Raw genomic sequence first — 13,272 nt, 5'->3', positions numbered from 1 at the left:
AGCATCTATATTAGCAATAATACTAGTAGAGTGTTTATTAAAATAAAAGAATAACCAAATATAACAATCATAATACTTACAAATAAACATAGAATTGTGTGGACCCTATATGAATAAAACTAAAAGCAAAAGTGCAAAAGGGCTTAGAATTAAAAGTGCAGCATAGAAGCAGATAAAAATGATTTAATTTTATAACGTTGACAATATCTCCCAAATTAACTTATACCTATAATATTTTTCAGTCAAAATTCTAAAGGGAGATTTTAGGAATTGGACATATATACCTAGATTTTTCTAAAGGAATAAAAGGGCAAGAATATCCAATAACATTTTTTTCATGTTTATTTATTTTTGAGAGAGAGACAGAGAGGCAAAGCATGAGCAGGAGAGGGGTAGAGAGAGCAAGAAAGCAGGCCCTAGGCTCCAAGCTGTCAGCACAGAGCCTGATGTGCAGCTCGAATTCACAAACCAGGAGATCATGACCTGAGCTGAAGTCAAACTGACTGAGCCACTCAGGCAGCCTATGAATATTCATAACATTTTGAAAAGAAGACTAATAAAATGATATATTTTACAAGGTAAAATAATTTGAAAATAATTATTTTTATTTCATGTATTAAAAAATATTTTTTAATGTTTATTTTTGAGAGAGAAAGAGAGACAGAGCATAAGCAGGGGGAGGGGCAGACAGAGAGGGAGACACAGAATTCAAAGCAGGCTCCAGGCTCTGAGCTATCAGCACAGAGCCCAATGAACTCACGGACCATGAGATCATGACCTGAGCCAAAGTTGGATGCCTAACCAACTGAGCCACCCAGGAGCCCCTATTTAAAAAATGTTTTTAAAAAATAATTTTAAGTTACTAATAATCTATGTGCACTATAGGGAAGATCATTCAATCCTATTATGATATAAGAAATAGCATATTATACATTTTTATATTTATATCAGTATGATTATTTTAAGTGACATGTTCTTATTTTATTAATAAAAAGGGACAATCAGTAAGTCCTGAAAATATCTTTAACTTTTCATACTTTATTTTGCATAACAGCAACATAGCAATTGTTATAAGATTTTCCTATTCTGAACTACTTTTATTTATTTATTTATTTAAATTAATTAATTTTAATGAATTAATTAGTTTTTTTAAAGTAGGGTCACACCCAGCACAGAGCCCAATGTGGGACGAACTCGCAACCCTGAGATAAAGACCTGAGTGAGATCAAATTGGTGCTCAACCAACTGAGCCACCCAGGTACCCCTGAACTACTTTTAAAAAACATAGCACAAAACATAGATACAGTATATATGCATGTATACACACATATGTAATGTATACATATTACATCTGGGCTATATTAAAAAAGACATAGAACAAAACATAATATATATGTCCATATATTATTTCTGAACTATGTTAAAGGCTTAGCACAGTATATATAATATATATGCATACATGTATACATATACATTATGTAGGGTTTTTTTCTCCAGAAACAAAGTACAAACAGAAACCACTACCATGATTTTGTTCATTTTCTTTTCTGTTCCCCTTGCAATTTAAAGAAACTTTTGCAACTTTCTTATGGCTAGTAAGAACTTGAGGGGAACACATTTAGGAGATAAATGTAAGTTATCAGATACTCTTTTCAGATGACCTTAAGCTTCATTTTGCCTGCTGCTAAGGGTTGCACTTTACATTCAACTCTGTTAAAAAGTCCATTTAGAAAATTTCAAGAACTCTTTATTTCTGCCGGAGGATACTGTCCTAGTGACTGCCTCTTTGGAGATGATGCTACAAATCTTCACTTCTTTTTAAGTATGGGGAATGATTTACCCGAGCAAAGCAATAAAGTGTGTTCAGAAGTAACTAAACTCAGCATGTCCTGTCGTTACTGCTCAGCTCTATGATTTCAAACCTATAATTAGATATGTTGTTAGGTTTTGCCAGGATTTAATGACCTCCATTCTGTTTATGACAAATGCTGGAGAGCCACCCCCTGGGGGAATTGCAGGGGGGCAGATGAGCTGATGAGAGCTTGTTTTATTTAGTCTTGAGATGCAATTTCCTCATTTTCAGACTGCTCAAAATTCCAGCATGTCAGAACAATGTATGTTCATTGTCTGTGGATATGTAGGGTGGATAATGCTGGTGGGATATATGGGACAGTTTGGAGAGTTGACAACATCAAGGTGCTAATCAAGCAAAGGCTTCGTTGAAAGTAATAGCTGGACAGCCCATTGGATGTTCTCCATCACTGTACCTGATCCTCAAGAGGTGGTTAAGAAAAGTTGGGCAAAGCCATGTTTATTTATGGTTATTAAATAAACTGACAAACACTTACTGGGTGCCTAGTACATGTGAAATGTTGTGCTAGCAATTATAAGGGAAAAAAGGACAGTTTATAATGTATTTGGGAAGACAACACTGACATAAAGTGACAGTGATGAAGCAGTAAAGGCTCTTCAGAGAAGACTTCCCTGACCTGTCCCAGCAGAATGAAGAAGCCCTGTCCAAGCTCTACTAAAATACTCAGTACATTGCAATAATTCGTTGTCTGCACACTTGCTTCATTCACAAGATGGTGAGCTCCTCAGGGACAGGAACTATTCTTATCACATTCTATTCCTAGTGTCTTACATGGTCCTGACACGAGGCGGGTGCTCAGGAAGTGGGAGTGAGTGTGTGAGTTGGTGAGCATGGAACATGGCCACCTCCAGACCGGAGGAATGGTCCTACTGGTTGTTGGTATGGAGACTTTATATCCACTCTAGATGAAAGGGTGTTGACCAAGGAATTGGTGTAGGTGGAATATACTTTCAACTGTGTGGGGTTATTAGAAGGTATCTTAAGGATCCTTCTACCACCCTGAAAAGAGTATTTCCTCAATTGGCCTTAAACTCCTTTGGAGTAAGCATATCTTTGTTATTAAAATTGAAAGCTCATTGGGAGCCTTCAGACATCAGCATTTTATAAATCACTATATCAGATGACTTAGTTTTAGGAATACTTTTCTCCCCACAAAAATAGGAGGGGAACTTGGCTTGCCACATGGAGCAGGTCTAGGCAGGATCCTTAGCCTAGACAGAAGTGGTCTAAGAACATTATCAAGTAGTAGTTTTCTAGGAAAGGAGCAAAAGCAGAAGGCAGTGATTGGGAAGGATCTCAAATACAAGCATGAATAACCATTTTTTCTTGAGCTAATCCTTTATACTGAATAAATGGACACACAGAGTTAGGTTGCTTTTTATATGATTCCTGTATCAGTGGAAAAGTGACCTGGAAGTTAGAGCAGCTGGAATAATTGGCAATTCAAACCTAAATCAAATGAGAAGTATTTGGGGAGTAAAGGAAAATTTGCTTTTCTCCATGGCTAGAGGGAATAATTGGTCCCATCTGTACAACTGAGAGCAAAGAACCAAAGCACAAGTTTGGAATCCATTTTCAAATTCTTAAGAAAAGTCTGTTTAAGTATAAAGTTTTATTACTATCAATGGCTCTACTTAAGATTTAAAAATTAGTCCACTTAAAATTGTTGCAAACCTCCATAAAAAGTAGCACAAGTACCAAGCAGCTGGAAGCCAGAGGTAAATGTAAGACAGTAGCTTTATCTTGAATGTTATTTCCTATATGGAAGAGTAATCAAAATTTTAAAAGAAGGCTCCACAATGGATCAGCACTTTTTTAAATGGGGTTTAGGGCAAACACAGACATGCTTAGAAAACATGCTTGCAGCGTAACAAAAATGCATGAAGCAGCCTATGACTGAGTCTGAAGATGGCAGAAAAAAAAAGTTGTCTGTGACCTTTGATCAGAGATATCCTGGGGCCCTGACGTTTTAGGGGTTTGTACTTAACTCCTGCCCAAGCCCAGAGAAATGGGAAACTATCTCCGATGAAACTTTCCAGTAAGTCTCTGCTCCCATCCCATTCTTATAGGCAACTAATACAACTTAATAAGGGGGGTGAGCTTAAGTAAATAAAGAAAACCCCAGTTTAAATAACCAGTAATAAACACCTTGCCCTAGTCTCACAAATACCCCAGTCTCTTGGGTCATAGAGCTCCTCAGAGACACAAAAGAGGCTTGTGTTCAAAGTATTTTTTTTCTTCTTCCTCTCTTGCTCCTGCCTCCCATCTCCCTGCCATAGAGTGCTTCAGGAAGTAGGCTATTAGGTTAATGAGTCCAAGTGCTTGCTAGAGGTGGGGGGAAAACAAGCCATGACACAGGAGTGAGGAAAAGGCACACAGAGAATGAAGATCTAAAGCTTTAAAACCCAGGAGAGTTGGGATGGAAGGAGATGCATAAGAGGAAGAAGGAAATGGGAGGAAAGTTAGCTATGATGGGAAATCTCAGTCCTCCTCCCATGTGTCTCCTTCACCCTCACACGCTACCAAAGGCACAGAACTTCTGACACCGGATGTGGGGAGGATTTCCCCTGCCAACCAATTCTCCAACACTACTTAACTCAATCCTGACACCATCTTCCTGGAGATAGCACCAGATCCCACCACATTCCACAGTCTCACAAGACTATGCCCACTTCAGATGGCCAGTGACGAGTAATAAGTCCCCCCCCCCAGCATTTCCTACAACTTCTATCTGATGTGACTACAAATTAGAGGTTCCAAAGACTCCATCCTTGGGTCTGATTAAATTTCTATTGCAGATCACAGAAATCAGGGTAAAACTTATATTTACCAGTTCATGAAAGGATCTGATACAGGATACAGATGAATAACCAGATGGAGAGATACATAGGATGAGGTTTTGGAGGGCCCCTGAGCTCTATCTTCAGGGAGTTGGGGGTGTGTCACCATTCTGGGTGTGGATGTGGATGTGTTCCCATCTGGAAGCTCTCCAAACCCCATACTATTAGGATTTTATGGAGGCTTCCTCACGTAGGCCTGATCAAGTATTGACTCTATTTCCAAACTCTCTCCCCAGTCAGATGGCGGATGGAGCTGAAAATTTCAAACTTCTAACCATGACTCAGTTTTTCTGGTGACCATTCATCTAGTAGCCATCCAGAAGCTCACCAGAGTCACCTCATTAGAACAAAAGATGCTCCCAGTGATTTTATCACTTAGGAATTTATGAGGGTTTTTGGACCTTTGTGCCAGGAACTGAGGGAAGAAACCAATATGTATATTTTCTATTATCTCATATTAGCCCAGGCCACAGTGAAACAATGCATAGGGTGCTGCAGGTGGGCTAATCATTTCACACCCCTCAAATAGATATGCTTGTGTTAGCTCTCCCTGATGTAACACAATTCCTTCTGACTGATCTTATTAGCTATTGATAATACTTCAACAAATTACACTTAAGCACATATATGTGTATAATTATATATAATAATTTACATATATTATTTATAATTTACAATTATAAATATATAAATTTATATTTATATAAATTTATATAAAATTTATAAAATTTAAAATTAATATATAAAATTTAATGTATAAAATATATACTTATTTTATTATAAAATTCTATATAATTTATTGTTATATACAATATATAATATATAATATATATTACATAATATAAATAATATATAAAATATAAATATTACATAATATAAAAATATAAATATAAATGTAATATATAAATAAATATATATTAATAAATAATATAATAAATATATATTATAATATATAATATAATGTAATGTGATAAATATAATATATATTTATTTATAATATATATTTATTATAAAATTTAATATATAATAAAATATATAAAATTTATATAAAATTATAAATATACAATTTATGAATGTATATAATTATAATTTGTAACTTATAATTATATATAATTATTTACATATATCATTTCACAATCTATATCTATCTATATATACTTTTATGTGTACTTTGTATATTATATATACATATATATGTATGTATGTATATGTATATATATTTTTGTATGTGTATTTTGTGTGTGTGTGTGTATATATATATACATATATATGTATATGTGTGTGTGCATATATATATATAATAATATATATATTATTCCACTGTATAATCAAATAACCTCCTGTTTTCTCAGTTACAAGTCCCAAGGAAGCCTGTGACAACTCCTGAAAAAGCCACACAGAGTGGAAAGCCAATTACAGATTTCAGCAAATTTCTTCAGAAGTCTGCCTTTGTGACTTGATGATTATTGGGCAAAGCTAAGCACATAGAAAACTGATTTCTTTTGAATAAGAAAAACATATTTGCGTCAGATTTTGAAATGTGAAGTTCATGAAATAGAACATTCTCAAAGTTCACCCCAGTGCTTGCTCTCTCTTCCAGCAATTTTCTCTGTTTGCTTTCTGTGTTGGTTACAGCTTGTTGATTAATCATATCTGGTTCTCTTTTTGATTGGACCACCATGTTTGGTGATTTTTCTGGGCTCCAATTGTTCTTTAAGGGCTTCAGTCCATCTTAACTGTCCTTAAGTGTCCTTCTAATCTATTTGGTCTCTTCCCTACAGTCCCATTAGCATTTTTCCCTCACAGTTTCTAAAAGTTCTTACACATAGTCTTTTCATTTTTAGACATATTAAATTCAAGTCTTTGTTTGGTAAATCAGTGCTCATAAACATTTAATTCTAAAAATTGCCACCTCCTCTTCTTCACTGGCTCCCCATTTTCAATCCTCAGTAATGAACAGGCATGAGCTTCCATGATTATTGACTCGAGTGATCATGTGAAACCATGTCCAATTAAACTCTGAGGAAGCAAACTAATTTCCTATATACAAATATTTATTCATGTTTAAAAATGAAGATGAGAATAAACTCATTTACTACTTACAAAGATTTTATACTCTGTTTTTAAGAATAAAGAATTATTTATTTTTAGAATAAAGAATTTCCTACATGTCACTTTCTTTCTTTCTTTCTTTCTTTCTTTCTTTCTTTCTTTCTTTCTTTCTTTCATGTAATTTTTCAAACCAGACAACTCCTGGGTGAAGCATTTTAAGTCAGTTAAGACTTTAGCTAGAGGCACCTGGGTGGCTCAATCCAGGTAAGCATCCAACTCTTGATTTTGGCTCAAGTCATGATCTCACAGTTGGTGAGTTTGAGCCCCACATCGGGCTTGGCGCTGACAGCACAGTCTGCTTGGGATTCTCTCTCTCTTTCTCTCTCTCTCTCTCTCTCTCTTACTCTCTCTGCCTACCCCCCCCAAATAAATAAATAAACTTAAAAAAAAGATTTTAGCTAATACAACTTATTACCTTTGTCACATAGTCAGCCATTTGTTATGTATCACTTAGTTTCAGAATGGTAGCTCACCTGACTTCTGGCTTTGCTGGTCTGAGTTCGTGGTCCAACCTTGGGCTACACCATGCAACTTACATATCTGCATTACAGAAATAGATAAGAAAAAAATGAGAAGATCCTGGCGAGGAACACTTTTCCAAAACTTCCCATGAAGGTTGGAATTTCAATTTATATTTCACTAGTTGGGAATCTTAATTAATTAATGCCATTATTCAGATTTGCATCAGTGATTTTTTAAAAAGATATTACCTGTCAAAGTATTGCTTAAGTGAGTCAACCATTTTAACCAAAATATCAATTTTAATCAAATGCTCTAGCAAAAAATATTATTCTCATTAAGCCACCCACTGCCAAGTGTTACAGCCCACTTTTGCTTGACTCTGATTCGTTCTGAAAATACTAGAAATATTTAGCAAGTTCAGTATCTCTTGTAGAAAGATTTTGTTAAAATATTTAAGAATTTCTCCACTTTCTGATCCTCCAAAGCAACAGTTCCCCAATCCTTAACGAAATGTGAGTCCAGTGATCCCAAATATAGCTGAAAACTTTTGGAAATGTAAAATTTTTTTTTCTTTAGCCCAGTGAAGAATTAGAAACTATTGATTCTGCATCTATTTTAAATTAAAATTAAGATACCAACAACTTAACTACGTCTAGTGCCAAGAAGAGATTAGTCACTTTCCAGTCCCATAATTTCTGCTACAAAGTCTGCCTGACCACTGGGATTTATGAATTAAAGAGGACAAAAGGGAAAGGAAAGAGACATTGTGTTCATCATTGAAAAGGAGGCCATGAGTAGATCTGGCTGACATCTTTGCTTTCTGGTGACATATTAAACAAGGTCGAGATACACTATGAAAATGATCAACTATGGATGGAGATGGGGGTTAGGTAAAGTTGATGTGGTCCTGCTGTTTGTGTGTATTTGTTTGGGGAACATGTTGATACCCCTGGCAAAAACTGGATCCTGTGCTAACATTATATTTACATGGAATGCTGTAATACCAAGGTTGCAAACTTGGCTTGGGGTCTGTATCCAGCCCATCAAACTTATCTGTTTGATCTTCACAATCTTAAAAATAAATTGAGCCAAGATCTAAAGATCAAGTGATTTCATATAAACACTTTCAGTTCTGACTTTTTTGAAAAATCAGAATAAGATAAAATCAGGTAAGACAATGGTTTGTATTTCCCATAAACTCTAATTGCATAGAATTGAGTAGCAGCTGTCCACCCCCAGTCTGTCCATCATTCACAACTTTTTCCCTGATACTGAGTTTCATTTGCCATTTAGCATCATGCTTGAGCTCTTTTTCTGAGTAATAGCAAAATATCATATCTTGAAAGTAAAAAAATGAAAGGCAGGCTAAGAACTGTTTTCCCCCCAAAGACAAATGACAGACTACATTTATTTATGCAAATGAAAAAATCCATACGTTTAATAAGCAAACAAGTTGGGTCTGTGTCAAAATAAGACAATTTAAAATATCTAGCCATCCTACTAATTTATGTTACTCTCATGGCCCATGTAGGCGTTGAAGTTTGCAACCCCCAAATTATTATATTCTCTGCATCGGTGGTTCTCAATGAAAGGGTATAGAGGAATATCAGAATCATCAAGTGGCTTTTTCAAAGTACACTTCCTTCCACATGGACAATTCTGGGATGCATGCTCCTCTGGAGGCTTCATTTGATTGTCGAAGCTGTCTAGGAGATTCTGGTGGAGAACTCTATATCTGATTTTCAGATGAGATCTATGGAAAGACATCCTGACGTCTTTTTTCCAATTTCTCTCCCCATTCCATCCCCAAATAAAACACCCAACGGCCCAAGAATTCAGGCCTCATGCCCACCACCAATAATGAAGCTAAAGTTATGTGTATAAATGGTGAGAAGCTGCCAACAAGCGTCTTCTGACTGAGAAGTTCCTGCTTCAAATGGTGTGTGGGGGTCAGAGTTGGGGTAAAAGCTACCTGATACCTTTGAAAATGTGTTAGGACAGTTGGCTAAAAGCCAGGATGTCTCCAGATAGGTGGTTCACAAATTTGAAAACCTGGGGAGCTTATTAAAATATCACTGCCCAGGCCTACACCATTGTTTCTATTTAGTAATTCTGGTGTGGATGTTGAGAAACTCAAACTGACAAACTGACCATGGCCAGACTATATATAAAAATAGAAGTCTGACCCACAGCCTCTGCAGCAGCCAGTCCATGAAGCCAAACCACAGCCTCCACAGCAATCAGCCCCAAACAGCCATGATTTGATCAATTAACTGCCAGCTTCCCTAATTTTTGTCCCTGCTCCCAACATAGCACTAACCAGAGAAAGCTAAATGTGTTCTCCTAACTAATCACATATGATGTTCTACTTCGTTGGTTCTTCCAGCTTCCCCATGCCAGCAACCTCCAATCAAGGCATACCAGAGTCCTTCCCTTTTTCACTATAACCATTTACATTCCACTTCCCACCTTTGTGTTTCTGCCAAATGCAAGTGATGGTGCTGACTCCCTTGCTATGGCAAGTTCTGAATAAATAGACTTCGCCTGTTTTCATTTGGGTGGTGTTTATTTATTTTTACAGGTTGCAGGAAACAATATTGTCAGTAGGGTCTCCAGATAATTCTGCTGCACACTAACATTTAAGAGCCATTGCTAGGGACCACACTTATGTTTCCCAGGTTTTACAAGGATCAGTTGTGCATGTATGTGTGTAGGGAGAGAACACAGATTCTCATGTCCTACCCCAAGCCCCAAATAAAATAGTCCAGGAAGTGGGTTCAGATCTTCTTTAAAAAATAAGCCTCCTCTTCCAGGTGATTCTTATTGTCAAAGGCATTTGTGAGCTACTGAACTATGTGAACTACTGTTCACAGGTTTGTATCAGGTTGGCAGAATACAAAACACCTAGAAAGCTTATTATAAATCAAGGTTTCTAGGCTCCACCCTTGGAGACTCTGATGTTAGTCTGGGCTTTCCCAGAGATTTTGATGGGTAGCATGTTCTGGGAAGGAGTGCTCTATTCCAAACAGCAATGTCCATACAAAGTCCTGGAGTCCCTGGAGATCTTATGAAAATGCAGGTTCTGAGACAGTGGTCTGAAGTAGGGCTGAGATTCTGCACGTCTAACAAGCTTCCCATATGATGTTTCTGTGGTTGGTCTGCTAATGACACTTGAAGCACTCAATGTCAACTGCACACTAAAACCAAATGGGAAAACAGCTTCAGGGGTGAGACTCAGGCATCAGGAGATCTCATCACACAGCCAAGATCACGTGTTCCTCTGCCCACTGCTTAGCCATGTGATTGGAACAGTGTTTTTGCAGGAATGGCAGCTTAAGCAATCTGATTGGAAGTCTGCTGAAATTGGTCATGGCATGTCACTCACTCCTCAGAATGGTTTTGTGGCTCTTGCACTTTGCTGTGGGCCTGAGGATGCCTAGAAGTCCACCAAATGCACTGAAAAGAGCTTGCTCCGTGAAGCTCCTGTTGAATCACCTTGTTGTCAGATTTCAGGGGCTTCCTGCTGAGGGAGAGGTATGAAGATGGCCCAGAATATCCCATGTGCCAAGCAGCTGGGGAAGCAAATGCTGAGAGATAATTGGTCTTCAGTGACCAAGGGAATTTCCATAAGATAAGTTTGTTTTTAACTCAGAGATGAATGTGATAGGGCTCTACCAACTGAAAAAAAAAAAAAAAAAAAAAGACACCAAAAACTCTGGGTGGTCAGATTTGCTTTTTTTTTCATCTTTCTTTGCTAGGGTTTCATGACTGATTATAAGGGTAAGGGAGATGATAGTGTTGCTGTTGATGAGAAGGCAGATTTGGATGGGTTATAATCACAATTTACTCTTCACCAGATGGCTTCATCCTGTTGCCAAGCATTTGATGAGCTATTTCACGAAGACTGTGTGGGGATGGGTTAATGCCTGAAAGCCTGTGGATTTGAATGGACGAATGTGAAGGTACTTAACAGATCCTGGGATGCTTGGCTTGTTTTTGCTTAGCAGATAAATAACCTGGTGCATAATAAAATCTAAGAGAGCTATTCCAGAAGAAAACAACCTCATACTCAAGGACTATGTGGGTTTTAGGTGAAGAAGGATGCTAGCAGAATTGAGCAAAATTGTAATAACTGGCCTGGAACCATTTTATCATGAGGTCATGGACACAAGTTTTTAAAAACCATCTATCCAAAATGCATCATAATAAATCAATCATAAAATTCTCCTGGCTGATAAACATTTCAATCTGCCTATACTCTGTAATTATCCACAGAAAACATTCTCCGCATGATGAATGGCTGCTGTTTTCAAGCATGTCTCAGTATACAAACAAAAGGTATCTCTAAGAAATATTCAGATATCTGAAGCCTGGGCCATGTTAGAGCCAGAGGCTCTTTGTAATTATAGTGATGCAATGCCTTAATACCCAGGCAAATGTTTTCAGGTTAGCAGGGGAAGCAGAAGAATGCCCATGGGGAAAAAATTCTTTATCATCTATAGACGAATACATGTCTGGTTTCAGAGGAACAAGATAGCTCTCAATAGCTCTGATAGGCAATGGTGGGCCTAATGGACATGAGTTACTGGACATGTGTCACATATGTCATATAACATATTATTATATAATATAATGTATATAATTTATATATTTATAACGTAAAAATATGTTATTTTATATTATATATTATATACCATGCACCTTTACTTTAACAACAAATTTGATGTAAATTCAAAGGTGTTTGAACAGAGAGGTCTAAAAGATCAAATGGATTGGCTGAACTTTATATAAATGCATAACAAATGGTGATAGAGACACTCCAGAGCAACCAAAGAAAATAAGTATTTTTAAAAATTTTTTAATGTTTATTTATTTTTGAGAGAGAGAGAGAGAGAGCACAAACAGGGGAAGGGCATAGAGAGAGAGGGAGACACAGAATCCAAAGCAGGCTCCAGGTTCAGACCTGTCAGCACAGAGCCCGACTCAGGGCTCAAACTCACGAACTGCAAGATCATGACCTGAGCCAAAATCAGACGCTTAACCAACTGAGCCACCCAGGTGCCCCAAAAATAAATTTTAAATTAAAGTCTTGCATTATCACATAGTAGGTTAATGCTGCTTTCTTTGTCTTGTCTCACCACTGTATTTTAATACCCAAGGAGATCGGTAACAAGGGAAAAACTTAGCAAAGGCACTGAATATGGAGGTAAGTAAAACAGTATGGGGAATTTCTAATGACAGCCTTTATCAGTGGGTGTTAGGTTGAGAAATGTAAGATCGGACTGCACATACCTTGCCCTACCTCATCCCCACAACTCGCCCTTATGGACAGATACCCAAGGAGCCCAATGCCGACCATACGATGGGAACCTCCTTCGGAGTGGTCCGGCTTGCCGCTCCCCTGTATCCACCACACAGCAGCATGTCTTTCTGTTCAAATCCAACTTTGAGAAAAGGCACAGATGTGAGTGGGAACTAGCTGGGCCACACTGTGTTGTGGGATCCGTGTTCACCCTAGGGAAAGCCCGGGAAGCTGTGAAGGCTCATGTACCACATATATCAGCAGGAGAGCTGCAGATTAGAGCTGACTCTCTCCTACCTTCAGAGAACAGATGGGAGGGTCCGTCAGGAGATTTCTGGCCAAGCCCAAGAGCTTTGGGCAGGAGCAGTCAGAAATACCTCTAAGTCCAAGTTGGAAGAGGGGAGGTAGCAGTAGCCAGGGGCTAGGTACCTCCTAAGTGATACCTCCTAAAATTCTGTGGCTAGATATCAGGCCTGGATAGCTCCTTTCTAAAGTATTAGTTAACTAAAAAATAATAATACAATAAAATTAACAAAGGCTCTAAGGAAAAATTCAAGTAAAGCAAATTATTTGAAGACTCAGAAGGAGTAAACATTTGCAAATTGGTTGCTATAGGAAACAGAATTAAAAAAGAAAAGACACCCTTCTGAGCGTTCATTGACAAACCAGAAGCTCCAGGGGTC

Source organism: Lynx rufus, unplaced genomic scaffold (assembly GCF_022079265.1).
Source record: "Lynx rufus isolate CCGP_SWC_20201006 ecotype Redwood Valley unplaced genomic scaffold, mLynRuf1.p SCAF_8, whole genome shotgun sequence".
NCBI lineage: Eukaryota > Metazoa > Chordata > Mammalia > Carnivora > Felidae > Lynx > Lynx rufus.
This window is presented reverse-complemented; position numbering follows the sequence as displayed.